Here is a 22677-nt window from a genome sequence, read left to right on the forward strand (position 1 = left end):
TGATCACTGGTTTATTATTTATTTATAATTTTGTTAGCTTATTATCAGAGAATCGGCCTGTAAAACCCACTCATTTATTATTGGATTAAGGTTTTCAGTATGGCTAAGGCATAAGCGATTTTTCCAAATGTTTCATAGACATTTGAAAATAATGAATATGCCTTATTGAAACAATGTAGAGTTCTGTATATAGCTATTATATCAAGATTATTGATTGTATTATTTGTTTCTTTATGTTCTACCTATTATTTGTCTATCAAAGCTGCCCAGTTCTGAAAGAATCTGCGTCTTTGTGCTCTGAAGTCATTTTTCTGTAATAGTATGTTTTTTACTATATTCTCCTTGCATTTGTGTTTTGCTTTGTATACTTAACTGCTGTGGTATTTGATGCATACAATTTCAAACTATTAAATTTTTGTTCATAACTTGTATTTTTTTTATTACCTAATTTCCCTCTTTATCTCCTTAAGGCTTTTACCTTAAACTTCACTTTGCTGTAATTTTTCCATAACTGTTTTCTTTATGCTTGTGTTTTCAAGTATTACCCATTCATTTATTTTCCCCTCCCTTTATAAGTTTTCTTTTTTTTTTTTTTTAATAAACAGCTTACCATTGGGTTTTATAATCTAGCCCAATCTGACAATCTCTGACTGAGCTTTTGACCACTATCTGATCCCATTTCCCTTCTCATCTGTATACGTTGTAGTGTTGTATTAATACACAATTTTATTCTTTGCATCTTACTTTAGATCTCTTATGTTATATTGTTCTTTCATCTCTTTCCAATTCAATATATTTACTTTAAGTAAAAAAGTATTAGTGTCATTTTATCACCTTTTTAACCTAAAAGTTGTAGTGTTCTTTTGCTCTCAATAATACGCATATCCCCCCTCATTTTGAGAAAACCCAATACCAACCTTTCTCCCTGCTAAGACATGTTTCCTCTATCTTCCTCAACCTCTTAAGACCTTAAGAATATTTTCATCTCACCCTTCTCTATTCCTCTTCTCCCTTTCCATGAGATCTGGAACGCCTTCACTCTTCCTCTCCTCGCTACTCCCCACTGCAAGGTTTTACTGAGGATAGCTTAGCACTTTAAGACCTAGATTAATAGAATTTCCCTTGCCTTTTGTTTCAAGAGTCCCTATGAAAAAATATATTACATATTCTCAGAAGTCTATCATTAAAAATGCATGTGTGTGCTTGCCTGTGTGCACATAGTGCGTCTACATATTATTCTCAATATTTATAACATTTTCCTGCCATTGACATTATCTTAATATACTTTTATTTTAAATAATGCATTTTCAATTGTGTAAATAATATAAGAATAAATTCTCGCTGTAAAGAATTCAAACTCTACGAGAAAGACAAAGTGTCACTTAGCCATCCCTCATCCTATTCCCTTCCCTAGAGGTAGGCACTGTTATCAGTATGGCATGTATTTTTCCAGAATACTTTCCATATATATACATACATATATACTTTGGTGTGTGTTTAATATAAATGATGTCTTGTTATCTGTATAGCTTTGGAACTCCATTTTTTTCACTTAATATATTTTAGAGACCTTTCCAGGTGAATAAATATAGTTTAACTTTATTCTTTGAAACTGTTGCATAACATTGTAGAGCATGGGTATGGCATAGATTCTTGATGAGCATTTAGATTATTTCTACTAATTTGCTGTTGAAAACAGTGCACAACTTTACCCATATCACCTTCTGCAGATGAATGAGGGTTTTAATAAAGTAAACACAGATACACAGAATTGCTAAGTCAAAGGGCAAATGTTTTCGCTACTAAATTGCCACCCAGGAATTGCTATACTTATGTATTTATGTGGAAATGCATGAGGTTTATATTTCCAACAGTGCATAGATTGTTCTCTATACCTTTTTGACACTTTTCTACATGCATTACAAAATGGCTATCACATCCATTCAGTGAAATAACACCATTCTCAAGGAGCATGCGATGCGATAGCACTCTTACAAACATCTTTTATGCATGTGTTTTTAAACACCATTATACACGCATTACAGAATGACTATCATATCCATTCCCTGAAATAACACTATTCTGCACGCAGCAAGCTCTATCTTTGATAGCACTTAACACTAGCACTATTTTATTTATGGCAGTATGTTGGGTGAAAAAAAGTATCTCGTATTTAAATTTCTGATTAGTAGTGAGGTGAGCATCTTTTCATAAGTTTCTTTGTATCTGTGTTTCCTCTCCTGTCAACTGCCTATTTTCACTCTTTGTCTTTCTTCTCCATTTTTTCTAACTCATAATTCATAACTCTAATCCATAGGAATTATTTACATGCTTTATTTACTGTTGTATTAGTTAAAGTGTTTCTCCCTGTCTGTTACTTACCTTTGCCTATGTTTACAGAATGTTTGGTCAACAAAAATTTTAAAATTTTGAGTTAATAAAATTTAACCATTCTTTCCTTTATGATGTCTTGGTTTTATGCCTTGCTTGAGAAAGCATCTATTATACTTAGATTTTAAAAAAATAGTCTTCTGTATTTTCTTTAGTATTTATATAGTTTTTGTACATTTATGATGTTAATCCACGTAAAATTTATATTTCTTTATGGTGAGGCAGGGCTCTAATTATTATTATTTTCAAATGAACTGCCAAAAGCCCTCTGACCATTTATGCATAGTTCATTATTCCACATTGCCACTTTTATTGTAAAATAAATTCCCAGTTAAAAATAGGCCTGTTTTTTTACTTCTTTTCCGTCAATCAATTTATCTCTTCCTACTTCAAACCCACACTGTTCTAATTACTACAGTCTTTTAGTATATTCTGACACATCACAGGATAATATTTTTCACTCCACACTTCTGTGAAGTTCTTTATTTTCAAAGCTGTCTTGGCTATTTGAGAATGTTTTTAACCTTGCATGTATTTTATAACCTGTTTGACAAGTCCCATAAAAAGTTCTGTTGGGTTTTGATTGAAAATGCATTTAATTTTAGATCGGCTCTAGGAGAATTGACATTTTTATAACATTGAATTTTCTCATCTCATGGATATATACATTTCCACTTATTCATATTTTTTCTTATTAAATTTTTCTGTTTCACTCATTTAGATCTCACATGTATCTTATTAGGTTTATTTCTAGGTAGTTCATATTTTCTATTTATATTATGAATGGAATCTTTTCTCAATTACATTTTCCAATTGGTTGTTATTGAGATGCAAGAAACTTACTGGCTTTTGTGTGTCCTGATGCCAGTCTACCTTGGTGAACATATTAACTTTCAAATTTTCAAAAATTCTGGGGCTGGCCCAGAATGGTCGAGTGGTTAAGTTCGCGCACTCCGCTGCAGGCGGCCCAGTGTTTCGTTGGTTCGAATTCTGGGCGCGGACATGGCACTGCTCATCAAGCCATGCTGAGGCAGCGTCCCACATGCCACAACTAGAAGGAGCCACAATGAAGAATATACAGCTATGTACTGGGGGGCTTTGGGGAGAAAAAGGGAGAAAATAAAATCTTTAAAAAAAAAATTCTTTGAAATTTGGTTTCCGTTGATAAAAACTTTACTTGCCAGGAATAAGAATTTAATTTGATATAATGAATTTAGAATTAAAGTTTCAGAATTGGGATTCAAACCTAAATGTACAGAGTATCACTCCCCTTTATATTATTTCATGCTGACTCAGCATTCAACGAGTTCCACACCCCAAACCCCTCACAAAAACCAAGCTATAACAGACAGAAGGATTCCTGGTTCCCTGCCAAATCTCTCATTTTACCTACTGAGACCTAAAGAATGTAAGTGACTTGCCTAAGGTCATCCAACATAGCACTCGCAGAATTGGATTCGCTTCCAGAGTGGTTATTAGAATTTCTAACATAATGGGAATACAAGTGGCTTAACTGTGCCCCTTTTACAAATTGTATATACTTCTACTCACAGCTTTATCCATTTTAGTATGCCATGGAATTTGTGTAGTATTTTACGAGCGTGTATGAAATGGGCAAATTTCCATGTCATGCAAATACCATTGGCTGTCAATTATATCCTTTGAAAAAGTAGGAAATGGGTCATATTAATATTGTAACAGTATCCATGTGTATCCAAAGTGGCTGAAGGCATTATCAAAATGCTTAAGAATGAAAGCCAGTGAAAAATTATTAAACCCCAAAAGTACATTAAGCATTGTGTGAGAAACAAAGTATAAAAAAACAGAGCAAAAAAATAATAGAGATGTGGTATAATTAAATAGCTATTACTGGCAGTTTAATGTGTGGCACTATGTACTTTACGTATGATAACTCACTTAACTCTAAAACACATACACACAACAACAAGGGAAATATCGTTTTTTTTCCTTTCACAGAAGAGATGCCATAACTTTAGAGATGAAAGTACTTGTTCAAGGTCATGACATTAGCGGGTAACAAAGACTGAATTGGAACCCAGGTGTATTTAACTCTAAAGCTCTTGTTCTAACTTTTCTGTTTATTTATCTATTTTCCTTAGACTCCAGCTAAAGATACACACATATCCTCCCACTTGGCAATACTGCATACGTACACCAAGTCCTGGAAACATTTTTCACTACTAACTGAGACACCAGTGTATCTACTACCGCAAAGCTGGTCATTTTCCATGAATGCCCTATAGGAAATACTCATGACATATCTCATCACAAATCAAAAACTCAAAAGTCACTGGAGAAGAACTTCTGATACAAGCAGCTACATGGATGAATATCAAACACCTGCTAAGCAAAATAAGCCAGACACAAAAGGGTATATATGATATGCTTCCGTTTATTTTAAACTCTTGAAAAGGCAAACCTAATCCATAATGACAGAAAGAAGATCAGCGGTTGCCTGGGGCTGGGGATTATGGAGAATTGACTGAGAAAGGGAACAAGGGAATCTTTTTGGGGTGGATGATAGGTAATGCAAATTTTTTCCAGAAACAGGTCGAACCATTGATAGAAGGGGTTTAATGGTTCCTCATAATTAGGGTAAGGACTGAGATGTATCAGGAAATTGATTTTGAGTTGTCACAAATTAATAATAAGTTGTGTGGATCTTCAGTGTTTTAGCAATCTGGTCAGAGAATAGCAGCAAAATTTAGCTACTAAAATAAATAGTCTGGAAGCTTAGTGAACAATCAACTGTGGTAATCCATCCAGCTGCACAAAGGGCACACGTGAATATCTCAGATGTTCTGTTCTGATGTGGAATTAATGCAGTAAGTTTTTTTTTTCTTTTCGCAATGGACATAACATTGTAATGAGAAGATCATTTTGCATCAGAGGCATCAGCTTGCAGATTATCTCTTTCATTTCAGCTTTCCTTGTTTTTATGGCAAATTCTGCTGCAGCATTCCTGGTAATGGCATTCTGTACTCATATTATTATGGGATCTTTACATTAATTCAAGGATCTAAATGCCTGCATTGAACAGCATCAAATGTAACAATGAAATATAAGCAAGGCTGACTGGAAAACATCTATGTGCATCTCACCTCAAAAATGCACAACACATTCTATTTTGAAATTCTGATTTTCTTCACAGTAAAATTGCCTTGAAATATACCTATTACGCAATATGATTCCTATGACGTGATCCTTTATCCACTATCTCCTCCCATTCAATATTTAGCTATTTTGGAGGAAAAAGTAATCATAAAAAGGAAAAGCTGAAACTAATTCTCTCTTTTAGGGGGACTTGTACTTTGAATTTATAAAGGCAGATATTTAGGGATATAGCATACTTGGTAAGGGTTTCAAAATCGGTCTGAAGGAAGGAAGGATACAAAATATAAAAGTGTCCAACACAAGGCAAATGCATAAAAATTAAAAGGACAGTTATGCTGCAGATCATCATCATGGATTAAATCTTAATTTAGGATTCATTTTTTAATTAAGGAAGTTAATAGACAGACTTCACAGGGTTCCCGAACATCTTGAGGTTATAGGCAAATTCTCCTCTATATAGAGGAGAAAACCTACTACCTTGCTCAGATTCTCAAAGGATTCTGTGATCCAGCCACATACCCCCATCCCTCTCCAAAAGCAACCACCAGATTCGATAGATAGAATGAATTGGAAATTCAGGGTATTTCCAATTCATTCAGCTCCAGCATATCTCCTACACATATTCTTGCTTAACCATTCATTCTGAGCCATTGAGCTAAAAGCCTATAAGGATCCACTTAGAGCTAAATATCCCCAGAGAATCTCCAGAAATACAAACTCTCAAGAAAATCCAAAAACCACAAAAAAGTCAATAGTGAAGAAAAACTGATTTAATATGGTATATTTTGGGTCTAATACCTCATTTCCTCAGGCCAATTTCTCAAAAATATTCTTGTGAGCAAATCACAAAATCATTTTTTGCACCTTCCCTGATCCCCTGCCACCCAGACGCAGACCACCAACCTCACAGGAAGATAAAGGAAAGAAGGACAGCATTTGCTCATGTTCCACCATGTGACAGTCAATGTGCTAAGTATCTTAGACCTGTTTCCATGGCTTTATTTGTTCAGATGGAAAGTAAGATTCTAGGAATTTCAGGAATCTACCCAAGGTCACCCAACCAAACTGTGGTGGAGTGGGGACTGAATCCAAGACAGCTTGGATCTTAGCAGTCTTTCTGCTACTCCACACAGAGATTTCTTCTCCCCTCCTACCCCTCTGGTCCTCTCTAACATGCCTCCTCTGAGCTAGAGGGTTTTAGTCATCCCACTCCATCTAAACCATTTCCCAAAGCTGCACATTAGGCTGAAACACATTTCTCATACCAAGCTCTCCCTCTTCCATAATTCAGGTAAATTTCAAATTTGTTACCCTAGGCATAGTGTAAAAGTCACAATGCTGGGAATCAGGACCCTTGAGTTCTAGTCTGCTCTAAACAGACTGTGTGACCTTGCACTAGGCATGGATCAATCTGAGTGTCAGATAACAAGGCAGGTAGATTACCTGGTCTCGAAAGTTGACATGTAATATTGTGACTCTCTTATTCCTTGGCATAAACATGTTTCTAGGGAAAGTGATTTGATCATATTCCTAGGTTATTAGATTCATAGTCCTTTTTCAGGGAAATATCAATTATGCCCACAATGGTGTTGTCTATATTTCAGGTTATTAGGACACCACCCAAATGTATTTAACTTGATTTATCCAAAGTGTAGCACATTGCCAAGTCCAAACAGACCCTTAAATGCCTTTTAATTGGCTGATTTGCTGAGAGCTACTCCAATATACCTTCCTTGTACAGGCCTGGAGAAAGCGATTAAGGCCATGATTGGAGATGACGGCCTAAGCAGGCAGTGGGTACTGAAGCTCTGAACCAGAAGAACCCTGGTTAAGACACAGCAGCAGCCTCCCGGAATTTCATTTTCCTGTGTGTAAAAAAACAATAATACTCCAGACTTATAGTAATGATTCAGTGAGATGATGTCTGTCTGCTAATAAGGTATAAAGCTTTATTAATGTAAAAAAGCTTTATTTACATTAAATTTTATTAATGTAAAAAGTTTAAATTTTTATTAATGTAATAAAAATGTAATGTCCTTTTTATTAAAGTAATCAAAGCTTTATTAATGTAACCACAAGATATCTATTTGGAAAACTCCAGTTTGACCCTGACTGGCCTTCACCCTACCCGGTTGTAGAAATACACCTTGCAGCCTCAATATGGCACATCCTAAGCTGACAGAACTACTGGCATGACTTCTCGAATAAACCCCCGGAATGCAGTCCCCCACACCTTTAACTTTGCATTCCTTCACAGTAAGTACTCTCCTGATCCTTCCACCTTCCTGCCTGTGAGGTAAGACAAGGTAGAGATTCATCAACCACAGTGTATGGCTGGAGGCGGTGGTGACATGTTGGTGTGGCCTGTCTCGGGTCAGGAGTGAGTCAGCTGTGACACAGTCTTCAGAACAGAGTCTGTGACATACAAGGCAGTGTCTCTCATTCCATTGGGCCTCCATGCAGGTGAATCGTTTGACTTTCAGATTTTGCAGAAAAATCAGGTATTATTTTAGGTCTTGATTTTGAGACACAAGGCTGAGAGAGATTGACAGAAACCGACCCAGGAAAGGGATATAAGCTGCTTTAAAGGCAGAAAAGGCTGCTACAACTGGATTGCATGACGAAGGCTTTATGAACAGGAGACTTGATGACATTTCCCTGGTTTCCCAACATCACAAAGGTACCCTACCGCCTCACCTGTGCTAGGATTTCTATCAGAGTTTTTGAAAATTTGACTTGGGCGTATGTGTGTATATACATACGTGTTAAGTGGTGGAAGGTGGGGGAGGGGATGTCCTTTTGCCCTTGAAATCAGTCTGAACAGTTCTGGGGAAACCAGGTATACAAGCTATACATCAATGCAACAGGCTACAAGAGCATCTTGCCCTGGGAGTATTTATTTCCACCCCTCTGATTAGTTTGGGAGCTACTGTGAGCCCAGTCCTAGCATATTTCTGAGCAACTGAGCAGGCCAGGCACATCTGAAGGCCAAGCCCCTCTGTCTCTAGGGTGTGACCATTCCAAGCTACATTGAGCTTCAGACCTGCCTTGAAGGTCTCTCCTCATGGAGGCTCAGCCTGGTCTGGTAGGTTCTGCTGAGAGATTCTGGATGCTTCTATCTGCCTCCTTGATGTATACCCCTCCTCTCCTCCCTTCTCTGACTCATGCAGCCAAGAATTCAACAATGTTCTTCTTCAGTGAAGCCAGATAGGTTACAGACTTGTTCTGGAGCCTCCTAGATGGCTGCGGCAGATTTTGAATCACTGCCAGGTTCCAGAAAGGGGCTCCAGAATATGTCAGGGCAGGTCTCAGACAAGAGCACTGTGAGGTAAGAGAGGTGACAGAACAAAGCCAAATTACTTTTCACTCCTGGAAACACTAGTCTTTCATGTCAGAGTTTGGGTTACTTAATCTTTTCATGCCAGGAATAAGATTTCCCTGGTGTGACATCCGCTGATAGCAATGGACACTCCACGGCTTTGAGTGCCAAGAAATTAATGCTCCAATCTGCATAATCAAATCCCCAGGTAAACATCACCATTCCTTTCTCAGTGCTTTGTTTCTTGCATTGCCAAATCCTTACATTTATCCAAAATTCATGAAAATGAAATGCTTAATAATTTTTATGGTGGAAATTTTTAAGGTTACTATGATAAACATTTGCTTCATGAAATTTGCTAATTCTAGGATTATCAGCTTTTCTGTGTGTTTGAAATATGAAAAAAAAATATACAGCCTGAATGTTGCATGCTACAAGGTACATTTCCTGAATTTACATTTCAATCACTTAGTCTATTTCAATACAATATTGATTTATGTTCAGGTTTTGAACCTGCATTTAATGTTAAAATCCTCAAAACAAACCTTAGACACCGGGGGCTCTTCATTTATCATCAGTTTTCTTAATTCTGCTTAACTAGATTCTTCCTCAAATAAAAAGCTAGATAGAATTGTTGTTGAAAGTCATAGTGACAGAGAATTCAATTAGCACCACACTCCTGAGAGGTTTTCATTTTCCTACAGAGCTCAAAGAGTTAATCTGATATTGTTGGAAGAGATTGGAAAGCCCAAACAGGATCAAATCAGGTTAAGACAATTTTATAATTTTACAGTTGTGATGAAAGCCAGGACCTGGGATTGATCTAAATATAAATTCCAGTATTAAGGTTGGTCCTGGACTTAGTCCACAAATTGTTTTTTGGAAACTTGTTATTCTAACAAACTCTTATTCCTCCTTCAAAGCTCAGTTTATCTGTCACCACCTCCTAAAAGGCTTTCCTGACACCCCAGATAGTGCTAACCGCTCTTTGCTCTGAGGACCTCTGCCGGTAAATATTTCTGTTTCATTCACTTCTCTACTGCACAAGTGTTTGTTCTTATTATCTGTCTTCCTATTAAAAGATAATCTCTGTGTCCTCAGTAGGTGCTCAATGAATTTTTGTTGAGATAATGAATGCAGCAATATATTCTGGCTGTGCCATGAATATGATTATGAAGCCTGGGGCCCAGGTGTCCCGGACATGTGTACCATGTTTTCAGTTAAAACCCATCGTCACTCGAGTAAAGAAAGAAAAGCAGGGTGCAGGCCAAACGTGGCCCACAGATGTTTTATTGGGTTCCTCGGTGCTATAAAATATTTGACTCAAGTGCCAACAGTTAAAAATCAAGAGATTGCAAACAAAAGTCTGCATTTCCAGTTTCTTAAAATATCTAAAGTTATGGCAACACCTAATGAGCATTTCCAAGTGGCCACAATTGGCTGGAGCTGGCAACAGAGTACACAGCCTCCTCTGCTTATTCCCTCATTGCCTCAGCCCCTGAAAGCATTTCACTTTGCAATGTTGGTCTCAGGGCATGAGATTTTTCATTGTTTCAGGTGAGAGGATGGTTTATGTGGATCCAGCCATGTGCTCTCAAAAGCAATTAATAAATATTTTGGCTATATCTAGCACCAGGAAGATACAAAGAACAGGAAGCCAGGTACCTTCCATTGATTAACCTAAAATTTGAATAGGGGGTCGGGATGGGAGAGAGAAAAATTCATACCCATGAAGCAATATGGAAACATCAGTCGCTAGGGTAAAGGTATGTCTATGCAATACATTTCTCTATAGCTATATAGGAAACGAACAATTCCAAGATGGAATCCACATCTGAGGTCTCACCAGCTACAGGAAGAGATAAAACAAAAGCAAAAACAAAACAAACAACAACAACAAAACTAGAGCTCATTGAAAAGGAGAGAGAAGTTCCCTTGGTTGTCCTGACTTACCTAAACAAAATATTGCAAAGTCTACCTTCTTCATCTTAGGCACACAGTGCCCTAAGGACTGCTCTCATTCCCTTCTCTTCTTCCCCCTGCTGCGGTCACTTCATTTGTGAAGCCATCTCCGTCTACCTCCTCTGCTGGCAAGCATTTCAGTCGTCCCAGAGGTTCATTCAATCGTTAATTCACTTGAGGTTCCCTTTTGTTCAAGTTATGTATTGGGAGGATTCAAAGGTCAATAGTGGCAAGGCCCTTGTCCTTATGAAAATAAAAGCCAAAGCAAGCAAGTAAAGACTAGGAACAACACCCTGACTTCCTTATAACAGACCACTTGTACCCTTGATAATATTGCTGATGGGAAGCACACCATAACACAGCATTTATTCATGATGCATGGACGGCTAAGCCTAGGTCTTACATAAAAACAAAAACAGAAAACACCCCTCAGTTGATTTGGGAATGAAGAGCAAACACATAGAAAGCAAAATTGTAGCATAGTTAAAAGTAACACATCAATATAGGCTGGGACCTGGTGAGCAAGGTGTGTGTAGGAGACTGGGGCGGGGTGTTATTCCAGGAGCACTTCCAAAGCATATGGATTTAGAAACAGGATTGGAAGGAGACATACTTTCTCATGTCTTCGCATCTTTGCACGGGCTGTTCCTCCTGGCTGGCATTTATACTCTCCCTTGTCCATCTAACAAACTCCTACTCATTTGTCTAGACTCACACTGTGGCATTACTTCCTCTGAAGTGCCTTCCCCAAGCCCTTCAGCCAACAGAACTGGCTCCCCCTGGGCCACCCCAAAGCATCTCATACGCCTCTCACCCTCTTCTCCGTGGTACTTATAGATGATAACTGTTGAGGAAATACATTTTACCACTGAATCTCTAGCACTAACATACTTGTGGTGCTCCAAAATTGTTAAGTGAATGAAGAGGAGTGGTAGCGGTGGGGTGGGTGGGAGTGGAGCAGCATTTTGAACAGAGGAATGACATACAAAATGAGACAGTTGAAGGAACACCTATGTCATGCTCTGTGGAGTGAAAGTATTTCTGCTTGGCTAGAGTAAAGAATTTGTGTCAGGAAAAAAAGAAAAATGATGCTGTTGAAGGTGATACAACTCTATAGAGGGCCTTGAATGCAATATGAAGAGGGGAAAATCAAATCTTGCCATAAGCCTGAAGATTCTTCCTCTGCTGTTCTTTCTTGATCCCAAACCAACCTCATGTGGGGTATCTCATCATCAAAAGTCCTGTCCTGCAGGAGCCATGTGATCTTTCAAAGTAACCCTCACCTCTCAGAGAGGCCACTTTCTGTACCTCGGACAAATTAATATCCTTTCTAGTGCTTATTGCATGACAGAGAACCCCTGCAGCACAGTCTCCATATGTTTTCATGTCTGACAGATGCCCATAATGAAGCCACCAAAGTCCTCTGATCACACAGGATGACAGATCACTGCCGGTGGGTACTCTGCCATCTGGACCCTGGTGTTACTTAGCATCCCTGAAGCATCACTGGACTGCTCCTCCTGTGGGTCTGCAGGACAGGGCCAGAGGCCTCATCCATGGCTGATCAATTTTAGAAACTCACAAGGCAAACTTATACCGGAGTAGCGTGGGACGTCATACCTGCTCTAAACTTGAGTGGATTTTCTTGCCTTTTCTCTTGACTACTTCTTAGTTTGTGGCTCAGGAGAGGCACAGATTGATCAGAATGAAAAGCTTCCATCACCAGAACTCAAGAACCATTGTCACATCCTTTACCTAATCCTTCATTCACTAGTCTACTCCTCCCTTATTGCTCTCCATATTATCTTAATGTCCTCTTAATGATTTCTTCTTTTCATCTCACTTAAACGGTGTATATTTTGAAAGTACACAAAAGGCAGACATATAGACCTTTTAAAGAACAAAATACGTACATTTAAAAATGTTTAATACGTGTGGCATCTTCCAATTTCTCTGAATGACCCTAGAGATGATGACCTCATGTTGGTTGTTTAATTGATTGTTCAGTTCTGGGTAGTTCTGCGTGGCTGTGTTCATTATGCAATAACAAGTTCTAAGGTAGCAAAGAGTGTAAATGCATAAAAATCTATGATTCTCAGAAATAAATAAAAGGATTAAAAAACATGAATTGGGAACTTAGGTACAGAGGATTGATACAAAAACACACATAAACAGACAGAAAAAGGCAAGGTCTATAAACCAAGATTACAATCTTATTGTGGTTAGAAACATCTCCCTTAATGGTGGTGTCAATAAGATGGTGACATAGGTCATTCCCGAATTCACTCTGCCTCACAAAAAGACCAGCTAGCAACTATCCATAGACAAGACACCACTGTGAAAATCCCAGAACATGGGGATGAGGCTGATGCACTCCTCTGGACCACAGAGACTGAGAAGAACTGCATTCAAAGGTAAGAGGAATAACTACACTCTGATTCCTCTGCTCCAACCCCAGGATGGCACAGTGCCACACCAAGAGGGTCCCCAGGGCCTACACTTTCTCCAGTGGGGAAAACAAGAGCCAAAGGTGGACATCTAGCTTCCCCAGCATTGTGGGTCACTTCGTGGGAGGCCCACTTGGGTCTCACCCCACAGGGATTGCAGGGGAGATCTGTGAGGCTTGACAGTGGAGAGCACATTGGGACAGCAAACATGGGCAGGGCTTACAGCAACCAGCACTTGGATACCAGCAGACCAAGTTCCTCCTTGCAGTGGTGCTTGAGTAGAGATCCAAGCCAGTGGCTTTGCCCATCTGCAAAGCCAAGCTGGTGACCCCATCTGGCCAGGGTACTCGATACACAGTTCTGCCTGATTTGGGTTCCCAAATAATATGCTTGCCTTGGGGACTGTTCTACCACCCACCATGAGCAGGAAGTAAATTCATAGCCCTGCCTACTATTGAATACAGATCCCAGCTCCACCTGACCAGGAACTCCAACCAGTGCACCCAGGAAGCTGTGTAGCTTACAGTGGCACTCGAGCAGGGAGCCCAGCCAGCAGCTCTGCATATCTACAGAGCCCAGCTGGTGGCCTCATTTGGCTGGGGAACTCAGTGCACAGTTCTTCCTGATTCAGGTCCCCACCCAGCAAGCTGTGCTGGCCTTGGAGCCTGTTCTTCCCCACCATCTAGGCAGAGAAGAAGGTTCATGGCCCTACCTACTGCTGAATAGAGCCCTCAGTCTTGCCTGACCAGGAAGCATAACTAGAGCAGAAGGAAGCCACCTCCCTATAGCTGCACTTACAGGAATACCCAAGCAGAGAACTCAGTCAATGGCTCAGTCCATTTGCAGAGCCACACCAGTGGCCCTGTCTCACCAGGGAGCTCAGTGAACACTTATGCCTGATTCTGGTCCCTAGGCAATGAGCCAAACTGGCTGTGGAGCCTGTTGTACGGACCTTCCCAGGCAGAGAAGCAAATTCTCAGGCCCACCCAACTGCTGAGTATAGTGCCTGACTATGAAGCCTGACCAATGAATCTGAGCAACTGTGGAGCCCATCCTACAGCTGCACTTGCATAGGTAACCAAGCCAGCAGACCTACCCAACTGTTCCTAGCCAGTGGCACACCAAAACTCAGAGCTTGGGCAGTGGCTTTGTCCAAATAAAGACCCTAATAGCAAGCTCCACTTGTCCAAGGATGCTACCACCTGACCTGTCCAGAACCCTAAGCTGAGATGACTGGTGAAGAACTGCCTCTGCCAAAGCAAATCTGTAAAGTCTGGAAGAGGAGAACACTTAGTCAAATGCACAGATACCAATGCAAAGAATCAAGGATCACAAAAAATCAGGTAAACATGACAACATCAAAAGAAACTAAAAAAGCTCTAATAACAGACTCTAAAGAAATGGAGATCTATGAACTGTCTGACAAAGACTTGTGAATAATCCTCTTAAAGTTTAGTAAACTACAAAAACACACAGACAACTAAATGAAGATGGAAAACAATGCTTGAACAAAATGAAAAGTTCAACAAAGAAACAGAAACCATCCAAAAAGCCAAACAGAAATCCTAAAGCTGAAGAATACAATGACTGAACTGAAGAATTCAATAGAGAACTTCAGTGGCAGACTCAACCAAGCAGAAGAATGAATCAGTGAATTAGAATATCGGTCATTTGATATTATCCAGTCATTGGAGCAAAAAGAAAAAAAGAATGAAAAAGAGTAAAGAAAGGCTATGGGACTTACGGGACACAATCAAGAGAAATAATATATGCATTATGGTGAAGGACTGTTTCTGCTGGAGTGAACCTGAAAAGTCTAAGAGGCAACCACTTATTCAAATGAGCAACCAAGAATACCAGAAATGAAGAAGAGATAAAAATTTTCCTGAATTAACAAAAGCTGAAAATGTCACCATAGATCTGTCTTACAAGAAATGCTACAGTGTGTTGTTCTAGAGGAAAGAAAATGATGCTTATTAACATGATAAAAATATATGAATATAGGTGTAAAACTCATTGGTAATGGTAAATAGATAGTCAAAGTCAAATTCTCTAAGACTGTAATGGTGGTGCATAGGTCACTTACAACTCTAGCTTAAATCTTTTTGAAAAAGTATTAAAAATAACCATAACTACAATAATTTATTATTGGACACACAATAAAAAATATGTAAACTGTAACATCAATAACCTAAAATGTGAGGTGGGGGGAAGAAAAAATGTAAAATTTATATATGCCATCAAAGTTAAGTTGTTATCAGCTTAAAATAAGATGTTATAAATATAAAATATTTTAGGTAAGCCTCATGGTAACCACAAAGGCATAGCCTGTAGTAGTTACACAAAAGATTATGATAAACAAGTAAAGCATACTCCTACAAAAAGTCATCAAATCACAAAAGAAGACAGTAAGATAAGAAGCAATGAACAAAGGATCCACAACACAATCAGAAAACAATTAACAAAATGGCAATAGTAAGTACTCAACCACCAATAATTACTTTAAATGTAAATGGCTTAAATTCTCCAATCCAAAGACACAGAATGGCTGAATGGATTTTTTAAAAATTCAACAATATGCTGCTTAAAAGAGATTCACTTTAGCTTTAAAGATACACACAAACTGTGAGTGAAGGGATAGAAGAAGACATTTCAAGCAAACAGTAAATAAAAGAAACCAGGAGTAGCTATACCTACATCAGGAAAAATAGACTTTTAGCTAAAAAAGTTCAAAAGAGATTAATAAGGTCATTATATAATGATAAAGGGGTCAATCCGTCAAGAACATATAACAATTGTAAATATTTATGCATTCAACATTGGAGAACCTAAATATATAAAGCAAATACTAACAGAAGTAAAAAGAGAAATAAACAGCAATACAATAATAGCTGGAGACTTTAATACCCCCTCTCAACAATGGATAGATCATGCAGACAGAGCATCTATAAAGAAATAGTGGATTTGAACAACACTATGAACCAAAGAGACCTAACAGACACATACAGAACATTCCATCCAACAACAGCAGAGTACACATTCTTCTCACGTGCACATGGGACATATTCTAGGATACATTATATTTTAGGTCACAAACCAAGTCTTAACAAATGTAAGTACATTGACATCATACCAAGTATCTTTTCTGACCACAATAGTATCAAACTAGAAATAAATAACAAGAGGGAAACTGGAAAATTCACAAACACAAAGAAACTAAGCAACACACTCCTGAACAATCAATGGATCAAAGAAGTCAAAAGAGAAATAAAAAGCATCTTGAGACAAATGAAAATGGAAACACAACATACCAAAATTTATGAGATGCAGCAAACGCAGCTCTAAGAGAAAAGTTCATACTGATAAATGCATATATCTAGGAAAAAGAAAGTTTTCAAATAAAGAAAATACCTTTACACTTAAGGAACTACAAAAATAAGAACAAATGAAGTATAAAGGTAGCAGAAGCAAGGAAATAATAAAGATTAGAGCAGAAATAAGTGAAATACAGAACAAGAAATGATTAACAAAACAAAGAGTTAGTTCTTTGAAAAGAAAACAAAACTGACCAAACTTTTGCTCAACAAACAAAGACCAAAAAGAGAGAACCCAAATAAATAAAACTGTAAGTGAAAGAGGAGACATTACAATTCATATCACAGAAATACAAATGATCATAAGAGACTACTATGAACAACTATACACTGATAAATTGGGCAATCTAGAAGAAATGGAAATTTCCTAGAAACATACAGCTTATAAGAAGGAATCATGAAAAAATAGAAAATCTGAACAGACCAATAATTCATAAGGAAATTGACTCAGTAATCATAAACTTCCAAAGAAAGAAAAGCCTAGGACCAGAGTGTTTCACTGGTGAACTTTACCAAAGACTTAAAGAAGAATTATTGCTAAATCTTCTCAAACTTTTCCAAAAAGTGAAGATGAGGGAACACTCCCAAATTCATTTTATAAGGCCAGCATTACCCTGATACCAAAGCCAGATTAAGGACACTACAAAAAAAGAAAACTACAGGCTAATATTCCTGATGAATATCGATGCAAAAATTCTAAGCAAAGTACTAGCAAGCTGATTTCAACAGCACATTAAAAGGATCATATACTATGATCAAGTAGGATCCATCCCCGGTATGAAAAGATGGTTCAACGTACACTAATTAGTAAAAACGATACATCACAATAACAGAATAAGAGACAAAAATCATATGATCATCTTAACAGATACAGAAAATGCCTATGACAAATTCAACAATTCATGAGAAAAACTCTCAACAAATTGTGTATAAACAGAATATATCTCAACATAATAAAGGCCATATGTGGTAAGTCCATAGCTAACATCATACTCAACGATGAAAAGTTGAAAGCTTTTCCTTTAAGACCAGGAACAAGACAAGGGTGCTCAGGCTCACCACTTCTATTCAACACAGTTCTGGGAGTCCTAGCCAGAGCAATCAGGCAAGAACAGGAAATAAAAGGCATCAGATTCAGAAAGGAAGAAGTAAAACTGTCTCTATTGGCAGATGACATGATTTTATAGATAGAAGTCCTAAACACTTCACCAAAAAACTATTAGTTCTAATCATGAATTCAGTAAAGTTGCAGGATATAAAATCAACACACAGAAATTGACAGCTTTTCTGTACACAAAGAACTAATTATCTGAAAAAGAAATAAAACAATCTCGTTTACAACAACATCAAAAACAATAAAACACTTAAGAATAAATATAACAAAGGAAGGGAAAGATCTCCGCAATAAAAACTGTAAGACTAATGACAGAAATTGAAAATGACACAAATACCCAGAAAGATATCTTGTGCTCACGGATTAGAAGAATAATATTGTTAAAATGTCCCTACTACCCAAAGCCATCTACAGATTCAATGCAATACCTATCAAGATTCCAATGTCATTTTTTTTTTCACACAACTAGAAAAACAATCCTAAAATTTGTTAGGAACCACTAAAGACTCTGAACAACCAAAGCAATCTTGAGAAAGAAGAGCAAAGCGGGAAGCATCGCGCTTTCTGATATCAAACTATATTATAAAGCTATAGTAAACAAAACAGTATGATATCAGCATAAAAACAGACATATAAAACAATGGAATGGAGCTCAGAAATAAATCCATGTATATACAGTTAACTAATATTTGACAAGGGAACCAAGGATCCTCAATGGAGAAAAGATAGTCTCTTCAACAAATGGTGCTGGGAAAATTGGATATTCACACGTGAAAGAATGAAACTAAATCCCTATCTTACACTACTCACAAAAATTAACTCAAAATGGATTAAACACTTAAATGTAAGACCTGAAACAATAAAACTCATAGAAGAAAACATAGGAGAAAAAACTCCTTGACATGGGTCTTGGCAATGATTTCTTAGATATGACACCTAATCCATAAGCAAAAAAATAAAAAATAAACAAGAGGGACTATATAAAACAAAAAAGTTTCTGCCCAGCAAAAAGAAACAATCAACAAAATAAAAGGCAATCTACAGAATAGGAGAGAATATTTGCAAACCACGCATCTGATAAAGGTTAGTATCTGAAATATATAAGGAATTCATACAACTCAATAGCAAAAAAAGAAAAATCAAATAATTCAATAAAAGTGGGCAAGGAACCTGAATAAACATTTTTCCAAAGAAGATACTCAAATAGCCAACAGGTACACGAAAAGTTTCTCAACATTACTAATCAGTGAAATGCAAATCAAAATCACAAGGAGATATCACCTTCCACTTGTCAGAATGGGTATTACCAAAAAGACAAGGATAACAAGTCCTGGTGAGGATGTGGAGAAAAGATATTACTACCTTAAAGAAGAGATATCTGTACCCTCACATTCACTGAAGCATTATTTACAATAGCCAAGATGTGGAAACAATCTAAGTGTCCATCAATGGACAAATGGATAAAGAAAATGTGATATAATATAATATATTATTATTTAGAATAGTATTCAGCCATTAGAAAAAAGGAAATCCTGCCATTTGTGACAATGTGGATGGACCCTGAGGCCAGGATGCTAGTTAAAACAAGTCAGAGAAAGCCAAATACTGTATGACCTCACTTGTATATGGAATCTAACAAAAACAAACTCATAGAAACAGAGAACCGATTGGTGGTTGCCAGAGGCAGACAGTGGCAGGGTCAGAGAAAGTGATGAAAGTGGTCAAAAGGTACAAACCTCCAGTTAAAAGGTAAGTAAGTTCTGGAGATATAATGCAGAGCATGGTGACTATAGTTAACAATATTGTATTGTATATTTGAAATCTGCTAGGAGAACAGATCTCTAAAGTTCTCATCACAAGAAAATAAAACTGTAAGTATATGAGATGCTGGATGTTGACTAAACTTATTAAGGTAATCATTTCACAATATATACATATATCAAATCACTATTTAGTACACCTTAAACATGTACAATGTTATATGTCAATTATATCTCAATAAAACTGGAAGAAAAAGAGTAAAGGCAGTGAGATTGTTTCATGCCAAAAACAAACAAAAACATCCCAAGACACAAAAAATTAAATACCATAAAAAATGTATGTCATGAAATGTTAATCCATCAACAAGTACACACCGAATATGGATTATAAGTAGTGATAATATCTATGGGAGGGTAAAATGCAACATTCAGCATAGTTCTTGCCCTCAAGGAGATTCCTATTTAGGTGAAATGAAAAGTTAACATGAAATCTCTAGTTACGGGGGGTTATACTGTATGACCTCCCCTATCAGTGACATGAGAGACTAGGATTCCATAATTCCATACAGGACTATGAACTGCTTAATTGTGTGGCATGCATCAATACCAAGGGAGCTCCCCGAGGGGAAAGTTCCATGAGGACTGCCGTTGCCCTGGAAGTCCCCTGAACGGTGGCGGCATTGAGTTAGTTCTCAGAATACAGGATTCATTGCTTAAGGACAGGTGGAGGAGTGAGTGTGTAGTGTAGTGTTCTGCCAAATAACATTCGTGGATAGCTTTACACTTTGAAAGTAAAGATTTAGCAGAGGAAAAATACATCAGAAGCACAAGTAGAATTTTAAAATCCTCTCATCTCATCTGAAATAATAATATAAAACAAAACACCAGCAAAAAAAGTTAGCACTCTAAGATGTGACAGCAAATTCTTACACCTTGGTTCTACGCTGTTAGATTCTCATCTATTTGTGTGAATAATCTACACTATAACATTCTTTTCTTTCTGTCTTGGACTAAAGATATGAGTACTAGGACCCTTTGAAATATCAGATAAAAAGGAAAATAAAAAACTGTGTCAGATGGAAAATATGAGAATAATGTCCTATAGGGATAATGACAACACAAGTGCCCAGAACAAGACAAAAGCAGAATACACAGAAGAGGGGAAAATCTTGGATGCCACTAATCAAGAGCCTTTAAGAAACATATAAACATGGTTGGCTCCTTATTGCGATTGAACTGCAGAAGCCCTGATCCAACTGCATACAGATGGGCCAGTTAATCAAAATATTAGAGTACAGAATCAGAAGAACGTTCTTCATGTCCATTTGTATTCCATGTAGAGGGAGCACAGAAAGGAGGTGAAAAGGAGGAACTTGAGCCTGACCATGTATTTAAATCCTCACTCTGCCAATTACCTGCTGGTGACTTAGTCTCTTTGCGCCTAAGCGTCTCCATTTGCAAAATGGGTGCAATGATAGCTCCTACCTCACAGGATTGCAATGGAGATTGCATTGGTGAACACAGTAAAGGTTGAAAAACAGTATCCAAGACATTAAGCACTATGTATTTGTTAAATAACATTTTTAATAGGTCTGAGGCTGCTTCTTTGCCTAGCGATCCCATTATTAGAGTCCTCCAATGTCTTTTTTCTTTTTTCACATGAAACACATGCTTCATGCGTTATCTATGATTTCTAATTTTTGCTTTTCTTAACAGTGGAACAAGAACTTAATACCACTTGAGAAGCAATTTACATGCCCCTACATTTAATACAATTCTCCATCTACAAGTTTTTTATAGTTGGACACCTATATTTCATTTGATCACAAACATTTTTTTTAGTGACATGCCTTTACAGATGCTTTTGAAGCGCTCGACTTTGTTTTATACAAATGATTCTTTTTGCACCACATTTCATTATTTTATATGGTAGTTAAAAATTATATAATTACCATAAGTACTACTCGCATAAACATACTGAGCTACAAATATGACTCATTCATGGTGAGCATTCAACTCAACTGGTAAGAGAAGAAAGTACTCTTAGCGGAGCGCACTCTACTAGGTGCCAGTGCTGAGTAAACTGAGAGTGTTGTTTAATATGATTTTCAAGAGAGAAATGGTGAGCATTGATTAATCTGGTCAGTAGGTTCAAATAAGGTTAGAGACTCCAGTTCCATAAAGAACCTTACTTTGGGATTTTATTTGCTATAATGGCCTCTCAATTCTTCAGAATTTAGCTCAAATTGTTGATTCTAATATGGAGGGCCTTCTTAATCTGATTTGTTACCACCTATAGTCCCAGAAATATCATTCTGAAAATTGGAACCAACAGAGAAGTCTATCACCATTCTTAAGATTTTAATTTTCAGGTGAGCCTTTTTCTTCCCTATCATGGATCTGGTTCCCTTTGTAAGTTTCCTCAAATCTATCAACTAATCCTTAGAACTATCCCTTTTTGTTTCTCTTATATAAGAATTTTCTTAATAATATCCATGTAACTTCTTATTCTCTATTTTTGAGGGACAAAGACTTGACTGTTTTTTAGAAATTATTTTCTTTTCCACTATTTACAATATGTCTACTAAAATCACAATGAGCTCAACAATCTTCTTTCTACATTTCTCTTCAGGTGACTACTTGAGATTGTAGAGACTCATTAGGCTGCATTCAGCAGATGACAACTAACGCAGTTTTCTAAGATATGTAGAAAACTACTTAGAAATCTACTACCGCATCTCCAGTCCAAGGGCAGAAGTCTCTAAGGTCTATGATACTTGGGACCAGATGCACTGGTGGATTTGCTGAGCCCACCAGCCACACCCTCAAACAGACTGAGCTGGACCATCATGGCTGCACAGTTCCAACGCATCCATATAAGCCTGGAGAAGTTCCGAAGAAGAGCTGGGGGCATAAACCTCTCTTAGGTGTGTGCAAAATAACTCTCCAACTTGCAGAATGAATTTGTGTCATTTATTCATTATTCCATTCAACAAATAATTAGAGCTTCCATACATGCAAAATAAGCTCCGACTGCTTTTACTGTAGCCAGTGCTTCACGATACGTATTTGTGAAATGAAAAATCATGAGTCAAATAATTAACAGGCTACCTAAAAAACCAACAACTTTGTGACCGTGAGCCCTAAGATGTTAGAGGGTAGGCATCACACTTTC

General features: G+C 37.5%; 1 protein-coding gene across 20 annotated transcripts in view; it reads right to left on the bottom strand.

Annotated features, from left to right (window-relative positions):
• The window catches only part of NCKAP5 (NCK associated protein 5), a 918003-nt gene that overhangs the window by 154461 nt on the left and 740865 nt on the right, over positions 1-22677 (bottom strand). The window lies entirely within an intron of this gene.

This window comes from Equus caballus, chromosome 18, assembly GCF_041296265.1.
Source record: "Equus caballus isolate H_3958 breed thoroughbred chromosome 18, TB-T2T, whole genome shotgun sequence".
In the NCBI taxonomy this organism is placed as follows: Eukaryota; Metazoa; Chordata; class Mammalia; order Perissodactyla; family Equidae; genus Equus; species Equus caballus.